Source organism: Bufo gargarizans, chromosome 3, assembly GCF_014858855.1.
Source record: "Bufo gargarizans isolate SCDJY-AF-19 chromosome 3, ASM1485885v1, whole genome shotgun sequence".
Taxonomy (NCBI): domain Eukaryota; kingdom Metazoa; phylum Chordata; class Amphibia; order Anura; family Bufonidae; genus Bufo; species Bufo gargarizans.
The window spans coordinates 12210788-12223075 of NC_058082.1; positions in this window are offsets into that span (position 1 = coordinate 12210788).

Consider the following 12288-nt stretch of genomic DNA (forward strand, 5'->3'; position numbering starts at 1 on the left):
TTCCAATGAGTACCTTTTAGGAGGGCATTTGGATTCCAGACTTCTTCTCACGCTTTAGGGCCCCTAAAATGCCAGGGCAGTATAAATACCCCACAAGTGACCCCTATTTTGGAAAGAAGACACCCCAAGGTATTCTGTGAGGCGCATGGCGAGTTTATAGAAGTTTTTTTTTCTTTTTGGCACAAGTTAGCGGAAAGTGATTTTATTTTTTTTCTTACAACAAAGTCTCATATTCCACTAACTTGTGACAAAAAATACAATTTTACTTGAACTCGCCATGCCCCTCACGGAATATCTTGGGGTGTCTTCTTTCCAAAATGGGGTCACATGTGGGGTATTTATACTCGCGAGATGACGCGTATATGCGTCCAGGAGGAATAACCCGCCCGCCCGCAGGACGCATCTCTGCGTTAGGCGGTCGGGAGGTGGTTAAAATCTGCGCTGCAAAAGCCATATGGCGCTTCTTTCTGCCATGTGCCCCCACAGCAGTTTGCCACCACATATGGGGGGGTGCTTCTGTATTCAGGAGAAAATGGGTAACAAATTATGGGGTGCTTTTTCTCCTGTTACTACTTGTGAAAATGAAAAATTTGGGGCTAAAGCAACATTTTATTGGAAGAAATGAATCTTTTCATTTTCAGAGCCAAGTGTTTCCAAATTCCACAAAACGCTTAGGGGGTCAAAGTACTCAGTACTAGGGATGAGCGAACTCGAACTGTATAGTTCGGGTTCGTACCGAATTTTGGGGTGTCCGTGACACGGACCCGAACCCGGACATTTTCGTAAAAGTCTGGGTTCGGGTTCGGTGTTCGTCGCTTTCTTGGCGCTTTTGTGACGCTTTCTTCGCGCTTTTTGAAAGGCTGCAAAGCAGCCAATCAACAAGCGTCATACTACTTGCCCCAAGAGGCCATCACAGCCATGCCTACTATTGGCATGGCTGTGATTGGCCAGAGCACCATGTGACCCAGCCTCTATTTAAGCTGGAGTCACATAGCGCCGCCCGTCACTCTGCTCTGATTAGCGTAGGGAGAGGTTGCGGCTGCGACAGTAGGGCGAGATTAGGCTGATTAACTCCTCCAAAGCACTTGATTAATTGATCGATCTGCAGCTGTGGATCATTGAGCTGCTGATACTCAATTGCTCACTGTTTTTAGGCTGCCCAGACCGTTGTCAGTCACTTTTTTCTGGGGTGATCGGCGGCCATTTTGTGCCTTGTGCGGTGCTGCGACCAAGTGCATCCAAGCTGCGACCAAGTGCATTTAACCCTCAATGGTGTGGTTGTTTTTTGGCTAAAGCCTACATCAGGGTGAAGCTGTCACACCAAGTGCATTTAACCAGCAATAGTCTATTTATTTTTTGGCCATATACTACATCAGGGGCAAGCTGCGCCTGTCACCAAGTGCATTTAACCCTCAATGGTGTGGTTGTTTTTTGGCTAAAGCCTACATCAGGGTGAAGCTGTCACACCAAGTGCATTTAACCAGCAATAGTCTGTTTCTTTTTTGGCCATATACTACATCAGGGGCAAGCTGCGTCCGTCACCAAGTGCATTTAACCCTCAGTAGTGTGGTTGGTCAAGCTATCACACCAAGTGCATTTAACCAGCAATAGTCTGTTCATTTTTTGGCCATATACTACATCAGGGGCAAGCTGCGCCTGTCACCAAGTGCATTTAACCCTCAATGGTGTGGTTGTTTTTTGGCTAAAGCCTACATCAGGGTGAAGCTGTCACACCAAGTGCATTTAACCAGCAATAGTCTGTTCATTTTTTGGCCATATACTACATCAGGGGCAAGCTGCGCCCGTCACCAAGTGCATTTAACCCTCAGTAGTGTGGTTGGTCAAGCTGTCACAACAAGTGCATTTAACCAGCAATAGTCTGTTCATTTTTTGGCCATATACTACATCAGGGGCAAGCTGCTCCCGTCACCAAGTGCATTTAACCCTCAGTAGTGTGGTTGGTGAAGCTGTCACACCAAGTGCATTTAACCAGCAATAGTGTGGTTATTTTTTGGCCATATCCCAGTCTAATTCTGTCAGTAAATCCATACCGGTCACCCAGCGCCTAAATACTAGGCCTCAAATTTATATCCCGCTAAATCTGTCGTTACCGCTGTCCTGTTGTGGCTGGGAAAGTTATTTAGTGTCCGTCAAAGCACATTTTTTGTTCAGGGTTGAAATACAATTCCCAATTTAGCAATTTCATAATTTAGTGGTTTCTGCTATATCAGAGCTATTTGAAATCTATCCCTAAAAGGGTATATAATATTCAAGGTGCACATGGGGTCATTCAGAATAACTTCACACACACGCTACTGTGCATTTCCAAGTCTAATTCTGTCAGTAAACCTAAACCTGTCACCCAGCGCCTAAATACTAGGCCTCAAATTTATATCCCGCTGAATTTGAATACAATACATTGGGCCAAATAAAAGAAAATGGACTGTTGCAGTGGTGGCTGACGTGAAGCCTGATTTTCTGCTGACATGAAGCCAGATTGTCTGTTACGGGACCTCTCTCCTCTGCCTGGGTGCTGGGCCTAAATATATGCCAATGGACGGTTGCAGTGGTGGCTGACGTGAAGCCTCATTCTCTGCTATGACATGCAGACTAATTCTCTGCTGACATGAAGCCAGATCCTCTGTTACGGGACCTCTCTCCTCTGCCTGTGTGCTGGGCCTAAATATATGCCAATGGACTGTTGCACTGGTGGCTGACGTGAAGCCTGATTCTCTGCTATGACATGCAGACTGATTCTCTGCTGACATGAAGCCAGATCCTCTGTTACGGGACCTCTCTCCTCTGCCTGGGTGCTGGGCCTAAATTTATGAAAATGGACTCTTATAGTGGTGGGTGACGTGAAGCCTGATTCTCTGCTATGACATAAAGACTGATTCTCTGCTGACATGAAGCCAGATTGTCTGTTACGGGACCTCTCTCCTCTGCCTGGGTGCTGGGCCTAAATATATGCCAATGGACTGTTGCAGTGGTGGCTGACGTGAAGCCTCATTCTCTGCTATGACATGCAGACTAATTCTCTGCTGACATGAAGCCAGATCCTCTGTTACGGGACCTCTCTCCTCTGCCTGTGTGCTGGGCCTAAATATATGCCAATGGACTGTTGCACTGGTGGCTGACGTGAAGCCTGATTCTCTGCTATGACATGCAGACTGATTCTCTGCTGACATGAAGCCAGATCCTCTGTTACGGGACCTCTCTCCTCTGCCTGGGTGCTGGGCCTAAATTTATGAAAATGGACTCTTACAGTGGTGGGTGACGTGAAGCCTGATTCTCTGCTATGACATGAAGACTGATTCTCTGCTGACATGAAGCCAGATTGTCTGTTACGGGACCTCTCTCCTCTGCCTGGGTGCTGGGCCTAAATATATGCCAATGGACTGTTGCAGTGGTGGCTGACGTGAAGCCTCATTCTCTGCTATGACATGCAGACTAATTCTCTGCTGACATGAAGCCAGATTGTCTGTTACAGGACCTCTCTCCTCTGCCTGGGTGCTGGGCCTAAATTTATGACAATGGACTGTTGCAGTGGTGGGTGACGTGAAGCCTGATTCTCTGCTATGACATGCAGACTGATTCTCTGCTGACATGAAGCCAGATTGTCTGTTACGGGACCTCTCTCCTCTGCCTGGGTGCCGGGGCCTAAATATCTGAGAATGGACTGTTCCAGTGGTGGGTGACGGGAAGCCAGATTCTCTGCTATGGGACCTCTCTCCAATTGATTTTGGTTAATTTTTATTTATTTAATTTTTATTTTAATTCATTTCCCTATCCACATTTGTTTGCAGGGGATTTACCTACATGTTGCTGCCTTTTTTTCAGCCCTCTAGCCCTTTCCTGGGCTGTTTTACAGCCGTTTTAGTGCCGAAAAGTTCGGGTCACCATTGACTTCAATGGGGTTCGGGTTCGGGACGAAGTTCGGATCGGGTTCGGATCCCGAACCCGAACATTTCCGGGAAGTTCGGCCGAACTTCTCGAACCCGAACATCCAGGTGTTCGCTCAACTCTACTCAGTACCCCTCTTAATATATTCTTTATGAGGTTTAGTTTCCAAAATGGGTCACTTTTTGAGGCTTTCCAATGTAGGGGTACGTCAGGGTCTCTTAAAATACAAAATGGTGCCTAAAAACCATTCTAGCAAAATCTGCCTCCAAAATCCATATAGCGCTCTTTTCCTTCTGACCTCTACCACAAGCCCATAGAGCAGTTTATATATGGAGTATTTATGTAAACTGCAGAATCAGAGTAATGTATACTGAGGTTTATTATGCTGTTAACCCTTGCTGTGTTACAAGAAAAAATTGATTAACATAAAAAATCTACCAAAAAAGTGAAATTTCACCTCCATTTTCCTTTAATTCTTGTGGAACACCTCAAGGGTTAGCAAAGTTTGTGACATCAGTTTTGAATAATTTGAGGGGTGTAATTTCTAAAATGGGGTCATTTATGAGTGGTTTCCATGACATAAGCCCCTCAAAATCACTTTATAACTGAATTGGTGCTCTGAAAAGAAGGTTTTGGGAATATTGTTGAAAATTTTAAAAATGTCTTCTAAACTTTCTAAAGCCTTCTAATGTCCTAATAAAAATAAAATTACATTCACAAAATTATGCCAACATAAATCAGAGATATGGGGAATGTTGGATGATAACTATTTTATGAGTTATCACTTTCTGTTTTAAAAGTAGAAAAATGCTAATTTAGAAAATTGTGAATTTTTCCAAATTTTGGGTAAATTTTGGATTATTTTATAAATAAAGGTGAAATATATCGACACAAATTTACCAATGTCATGAAGTACCACGTGTCACGAGAAAACAGTCTCAGAATGGCTTGGATAAGTAAATGCGTTCTAAAATTATTATCACATAAAGTGACACATGTCAGATTTGCAAAAATCGGCCTGGGATTTAAGGTGAAAAGTGGATTGGTACTGAAGGGGTTAACTTTTGTCTTGTGTTGCTAAATAAATTATAGATTTTAATACTGAGATGTGCAGCCTTATGCGGTTTTGCATTTTCTCGTTTCATATATTTGACTGTCCCTGTGTGTGTCTCTCTCCCTGTGTGTGTGTCTCTCCCTGTGTGTGTGTGTCTCTCCCTGTGTGTGTGTCTCTCTCCCTGTGTGTGTGTCTCTCTCCCTTTGTGTGTGTCTCTCCCTGTGTGTGTGTCTCTCTCCCTGTGTGTGTGTCTCTCTCCCTGTGTGTGTGTGTCTCTCCCTGTGTGTGTGTCTCTCTCCCTGTGTGTGTTTCTCTCTCCCTGTGTGTGTTTCTCTCTCCCTGCGTGTGTGTGTCTCTCTCTCTCTCTCTCTCTCTCTCCGTGTCTGTGTGTCTCTCTCTCTCTCCCTGTGTGTGTGTGTGTCTCTCTCCCTGCGTGTGTGTGTCTCTCTCTCTCCCTGTGTGTGTCTCTCCCTGTGTGTGTGTCTCTCTCCCTGTGTGTGTTTCTCTCTCCCTGTGTGTGTGTCTCTCCCTGTGTGTGTGTCTCTCTCCCTGTGTGTGCGTCTCTCTCCCTGTGTGTGTGTGTCTCTCTCCCTGTGTGTGTTTCTCTCTCCCTGTGTGTGTGTCTCTTTCCCTGTGTGTGTGTCTCTCTCCCTGTGTGTGTGTTTCTCTCTCCCTGTGTGTGTGTCTCTCCCTGTGTGTGTGTCTCTGTGTGTGTGTCTCTCTCCCTGTGTGTGTGTGTCTCTCTCCCTGTGTGTGTTTGTCTCTCTCCCTGTGTGTGTTTGTCTCTGTGTGTGTGTGTCTCTCCCTGTGTGTGTGTGTCACCATCACCATGCCCATAGTGTCCCTATGTATTGACGCAGCTGCATCAGGACGTTCTGTGCGGAGAAGATGAAGAAGAAGATGAAGATGGAAGAGGAGGCAGCACCTCCAGCATGGAGTCCGTGGGAGAGGCACAGGGAGGCACACTAAGGACGTAGGTAACACTACCACATGATCTACACTATTGTTATCTGTATTTTTACATAGGACTGCAGGTAACACTAACACACAATCTTCACTAGTGTTATGTGTGGTTTTCCATAGAGTAAGGGTGTAAGCATGATTCACTAATGCTATTGAATGTAAAGTGTGTTATGCATGCAAGTTGCTCTTCTGTCAGTAGATGGTACAAAGTACATATAGTGTTTTCAATGCAGTTGTTCAATATAGAGAAGGTTATATATGTTTTAACTTTCAAAGTTCAAATAATGACAATTTTTGAGACATAATAGGACCCTAAGAAGGGTGATAGTGAACTGTAAATGCAGGTTTGAGGCTTGCTGCATCACAGTCTCCCGGTGAAGGGGAGGGGTTTCCTGGCAGAACAGGAAGAGACCAGACGGAGGCTGCCTGGTGGATGCTGAGGACGTCAGGAGAGAACCCCTGTGGAGCCAGAAAGGGATTTGCGGCTCACACCAGCCCCAAGGAAGACACTTGTAGTGTCAGCCCCAGGAAACTCGTGGCTGACGGTCCGGTTAATGCTGGAGTGAACCAGGGGATCAAGGAAAAGCACCAAGAGACTGCCAAGAACTGAAAGTGCTGTTTCGCCGCGTCACATCACATTGCACTGTTCCAGGGACACTTTGGGACATATATGAAAGCTGCAGGATACAGACTTCACCTTCTTTGGATTACAAATAGTATTGCGCAATACTTAGGGTGCACCCCAACGTTAAGGTGCACCCCAACGTTAAAGCTTGCTCAGGAACATTTAGGCGCAGCCAGGCTGCTTTATGGACATTGGGAAAAATTACACAAATACTGGGTTAGTGTTAGACAGTATTATCCTTACTGTGCGTTTATGCTCTGTTACCATTCTGTTTATGCATGCTCAGCTAATTGTTCACTATAACTGTTCAGTAAACGTAAGTGTTGTAACAAAACCACTGTCTGTGTGGCATCGTGTACCCTCTGAATCTGTAGACCTAGCCCTTGGTTCTCTTTCATTAGGACTAGTGTTGTCTGTGGTTTTCCATAGGACTGCAGGTAACACTACCACATTATCAACACTAGTGTTGTCTGTGGTTTTACATAGGACTGCAGGTAACACTACCACATTATCAGCACTAGTGTTGTCTGTGGTTTTCCATAGGACTGCAGGTAACACTACCACATTATCAGCACTAGTGTTGTCTGTGGTTTTCCATAGGACTGCAGGTAACACTACCACATTATCAACACTAGTGTTGTCTGTGGTTTTACATAGGACTGCAGGTAACACTACCACATTATCAGCACTAGTGTTGTCTGTGGTTTTCCATAGGACTGCAGGTAACACTACCACATTATCAACACTAGTGTTGTCTGTGGTTTTCCATAGGACTGCAGGTAACACTACCACATTATCTGTACTCAGCCATCACTGTGTTATCTGTGCTGTTTTATAGAACATCTACTATATTATCTGTACTCAGAGATGTATCACTGTGTAAGGGAACCCACTGAGACTTTATTGCCCAAGGGCCCACATGAACCTCGGGCTGGCCCTGGATAGTGATTCCGAGATGTGAATGAGGGTGGATAGGTCCTATAGTGTCTGCAAGAAAAATGATCTTACGGAGTCAGGGACAGTCCGAAATTAATCAAGCTTGTATTCCATTGCCAGGGACAGTGAAGAGAAAGGATAGACAGAAGAACTGTGTAGAATAAGGAAAGGCAAGGAAAGCTGTCAGCCAGGGATTGAAAAGTAAGGAGCGGAGGCTGGGTGTGCCCGGCAGTGCATTCTAGCTGCAAATACTGCCTTATAACACAGCTGCAGCCGCTACAGAACATCAAAATCAGCCATCTGCAAGGTGTTGGTGTGGGGAGAATAAGCACAATACAACTGTACAACACGTGTTTTACAATCCATTGAAAGGAAAGGGAAGAAAGAAGAATTGTATAGAATAGGGAAAGGCTGGGAAAGCTGTCAGCCAGGGAGTGATAAGTGAGGAGCTGAGGCTGGGTGTGCCCGGCAGTGCATTCTAGCTGCAATTACTGCCTTATAACACAACTGCAGCTGCAGAACATCAAAAGCAGCTACCCCAAAGACATTTTTTTTAACATTTAAAAAAAATACAGTTTTTCTCCTTCAAGTGTGTGGAGAAATAAGCTAAATACAACTGTACTACACATGATTTACCACCCAGAGGATAGTGTTTTATATCTCACTGAAAACACCTGGAATCTGGGACAAAGCATCTCCAGACAGTTAAAGTTTTTATTTTGTTTTGGGAAAGTATCAATATATGTGTACAGCATGCATTTTACAATGCAGAGGATATTTTAAATATGAATAAAAACACCTAAAATACTAGTCTGAAATCTGTGTTAGGGCATCTCCAGACAGTTCAAGTTTTTTTTTCTTTTGCAAAAAATAGTAATACAAGTGTGCAGTACATGTTTTACAATACAGAGGGTAGCATTTTAAATCTGTAAGTGAAAACCTGAGAAATAATATACCAAAACCAGTGAAAACACTGTAAATCAGGCATCTCAAACTGCGGCCCTCCAGCTGTTGCAAAACTACAACTCCCACAATTCCCTGTTGTAGGCTGATACCTGTAGGCTGTCCGGGCATGCTGGGAGTTGTAGTTTTGCAACAGCTGGAGGGCCGCAGTTTGAGATCCCTGCTGTAAATAGTTGGCAGAAATATTTAACATGGCATCTCCAGTTTTAAGTTTTAGTTTTTTTTGCTACTGCCTTCTCAAACCTCTGATCGGTGGGGTCCTGAGTGTTGGATCCCCACCTATCAGAAACTGATAACCTATCCAGAAGATAGGACATTAATTAAAAAAACTCCCAGAAAACCTTTTAACTTTCAGTAAAAACACCATAAATAGTAGGCCGAACTACAAGCAGTTAAAAACATAATTTTGTTTTATTTTTTTTGAAGGAGGGGGATAAATAGCAATAAAATTCTATAATATGTGTTTTACAAACCAAGGGGTAGCATTTTAAATCTTAGTGAAAACAACGTAACGAGTAGGCCAATCTATTTTACAGGGCATTTCCTGACTTTTAAAGTGTTTTTTTGGGGGAGGATGGACGGGGATTTCAATAGCAGTACAATTATACAGCATTTGTCTTGCAATACAGAGGGTAGCATTTTGAATCTCTGAGTGTAAATACTAGTCTAAAATCTGACAGGGCATCTCCGGACAGTTCAAGTGTTGGCGTTAGAGATCCGGTAAAAAAAAAAAAAAATACTCACCTTATGCATTTGATTGAAGACACCGAGCAAAATCTCATTCGGCCGGCGTCATACATCACAGCGATTGAGATTTTGAATGGTATCTTCAACCAAGATGGCCGCAGTGGCCTCTACGCATGCAAATGGATGAGGTGAGTATGTATTTTTTTTTGTTTTTACCACCATTTCAAGGAAAATTACCACAAAGCATGAGTAAATTCGGCTGCACGGCGAATCAAATTTTTCTTGAAATTCAGATTAAATTCTACTTTGGATACTTCGGGCCAATGTCTGGAATACAGAAAGTTCCAAATTAAAGATCCAGGGTTAAGCCTTGTCCTCCCAGTGCCAGAATGTGAGTAAGATCAGCACCAGCTATCCGGCCAGAGGTAGTAGTAGTAATAGTAGGCTGCAGTTCTCCCTGACTTCGGAAAGGCGCAGCATTACCATTGAGGAGAAAGAGGATGAGACTGTGGATTGGATTGCTCTTCTGATTCACAGCAGGATGACAGGATGTAACTTCTGAGTCTGACACCATGCCTTGGAGCCAGGGTTTACACAATTGCTCCTCCTCCTTGCAGCCCCAGGGAAGCTTCTGAGTGCCGTCCTCTCTGTCTTCCCTTCCTAGTGGGCTGCCTTCTTTTTTCCTAAGAAGAGGCAACAAAACTCCATTACCCCCAACGACAGATCAAGTCTCCCTGTTAAAGATTTGTGCGAGAGCAGTCAACGTTTGGACTGCCCTAAGGAGGACGTTCAGAAGCAGGTGGGAGACCATCCATACTGTAGCTGTGTTGGTGGTGGTAATAGTGGCACTAGTAGCCCCAATATTGGCGGTTGGGGCAGCCACAGTGTCAGTAAGGGCAAATAAAGAGGGAATAAGGAGGGGGCCAAGAAGCCTGAAGAGGAGGAGGAGAAATCTGAGGAGAAGGGTGGTGGCTGCAGGGCAAAATTGAGTGGAGGCAATGTATGATGGAAAATTCCAAAATAATTGGCAGGGCCAGATCTGCTTACATTGTGGTCAGCTCTGGAACTGGTGATGCAGCTAATATTGTGCAAAACCTGCCAGAACTATGCCAAGCTTGACTTTCGTTAGCTATATGTGAGCAAGTCCCATATGGTGTCTTTCTCCACAAAACCACAGCTATGTGCAAAATATGCAAGATTAAAATAAGAAATAAGCCGTGATCATTCAAACACAAGCACATGAGGTGACATCACTGGCTCCTTTGGGAAATACAACTCATCTTCTTTGTGGTAGCCTGCCTGTACCCCCAAGCAATAAAGCATCCTTGTCATCATCATCAGCTTCTTCTTCTCCTGGTAAGACTATCCTCTGCTCCAGTGGCGTAGCGTGGGTAGCCAGCACTCAGGGCAAGCCAAGTATTGTGCCCCCCCAACCTGTGACCACGCCCCCTTTTTTCTTCTTTTTTTTTTTCAAATAATGTAGTAGATGTTACTTGCAGTTATACGTAACACCACAGATAACACAGTGATAACTCTCTGTGTACAGATAATGTAGTAGATGGGTGTGAGGCCCCAGAATTCAGAACACACACAGTGTGACCTCAAGTCTGGGGTCAGGCTGAGGCAGTGTGGGACAAATTCTACATACCCCCTCCCCCCTACCCTACCGTAAAACAGAAATTTGGATGGACATAACATACATTGCTATGAAATATACAGGAGAATACAGCACCATACCTGTTACATCCAGTGACATCTTCTGTGATGTAGACTTTCCTCAACGTCCTCATTCGGAGATAGGACCATCATGATACCTTCTTTCAGCCACGTCTCGTCTCTGCAAAGTTTCGCAGAAAATGTTTTAGATGCCTCACTTTACTATCATCCTCAGATAACAGACGTCCCCCTCCCCCGTAGTGCCCATAAGTATAATGGTCTCTGTATAATTATAATATATAATGGCCCCCTCTGTATTATTATTATAATGACCACCTCTGTAGTATTATAGTAATAATTATGGCCCCCTTCAGCCCCTCCAGCATACAGTCCTGTGTAAGATACAACACTCCCCCTGCCTTTAGTCCTTCTTGCAAACAGTCCCATGTAAAATACATCACTCTCCCTTCAGCTCCTCCAGCATACAGTCCCATGTAAGATACAACCCCCAGAGGATGCCATCTGCCCATCTCTCCTGTCCATATACCAGGCCTACCAGTATTACCCCTTCATATACCGCCTGGTCACCCCACACCTAACAGTCTGAGTCACTTGTCTCCCTGAGTGTTAGGTGGGGTGACCAGGCAGGCAGCTGGTATATCAAGGGCTAATGCTGGTAGACCTGGTATATGGACAGCAGAGATGGGCAGATGGCATCCTCTGGGCAGTACTGTCTCTCTGGTCTTCCTTCACCAGCACCCTGACTGCCACCTGCTTGGCCTGGCTCTCATGGCACTTCACTGCCTGGTGCTCGGCTATCGGCACTGAGTGACTCAGTCAATGTTGCAGTGTGACTGAGTCACTCAGCGCTGATAGCCAAGCACGAGGCAGTGAAGTGCCATGAGAGCCAGGCCAAGCAGAACCGTGGCAGTCAGGGTGCTGGTGAAGGATGACCAGAGAGACAGTACTGCCCAGAGGATGCCATCTGCCCATCTCTGCTGTCTATATACCAGGGTAGGCCTGGTATATGGACAGCAGAGATGGGCAGATGGCATCCCAGAGAGGCAGTACTGTCCCAGTGTCCCTGGTCTTCCTTCACCAGCACTCTGACTGCGGTGCCATGGTGCCATCTGCTTGGCAGCCTTGGCCTGGCTCTCATGACACTGAACTTAACTCATATTATCATATATTACCCCTAAAGCCTGCCTGCCCTCAGCCCATGCCAACACAGTAAACTACTGACCAAATTACACACTCAGGGTGGGACTTTGGGACTCTGGGACAGTGACACTGACTGTCACTCACTCTGTCTCAGGGTAGCTTGAATCCAGGGCCGGCGCCACCCATAAGCAGAGTAGGCCACCGCGTAGAGCGCACTCTGCCTGGGGGCGCAGGCGCTCTGGAGTCCGAATCCCGACTAGCCGCCGCCCGCGCCACGCCCCCTACTTGTGATCCATCCATCTAAGTTCTAACATCTTCTCCTGATTCCTAGCCACCGCCC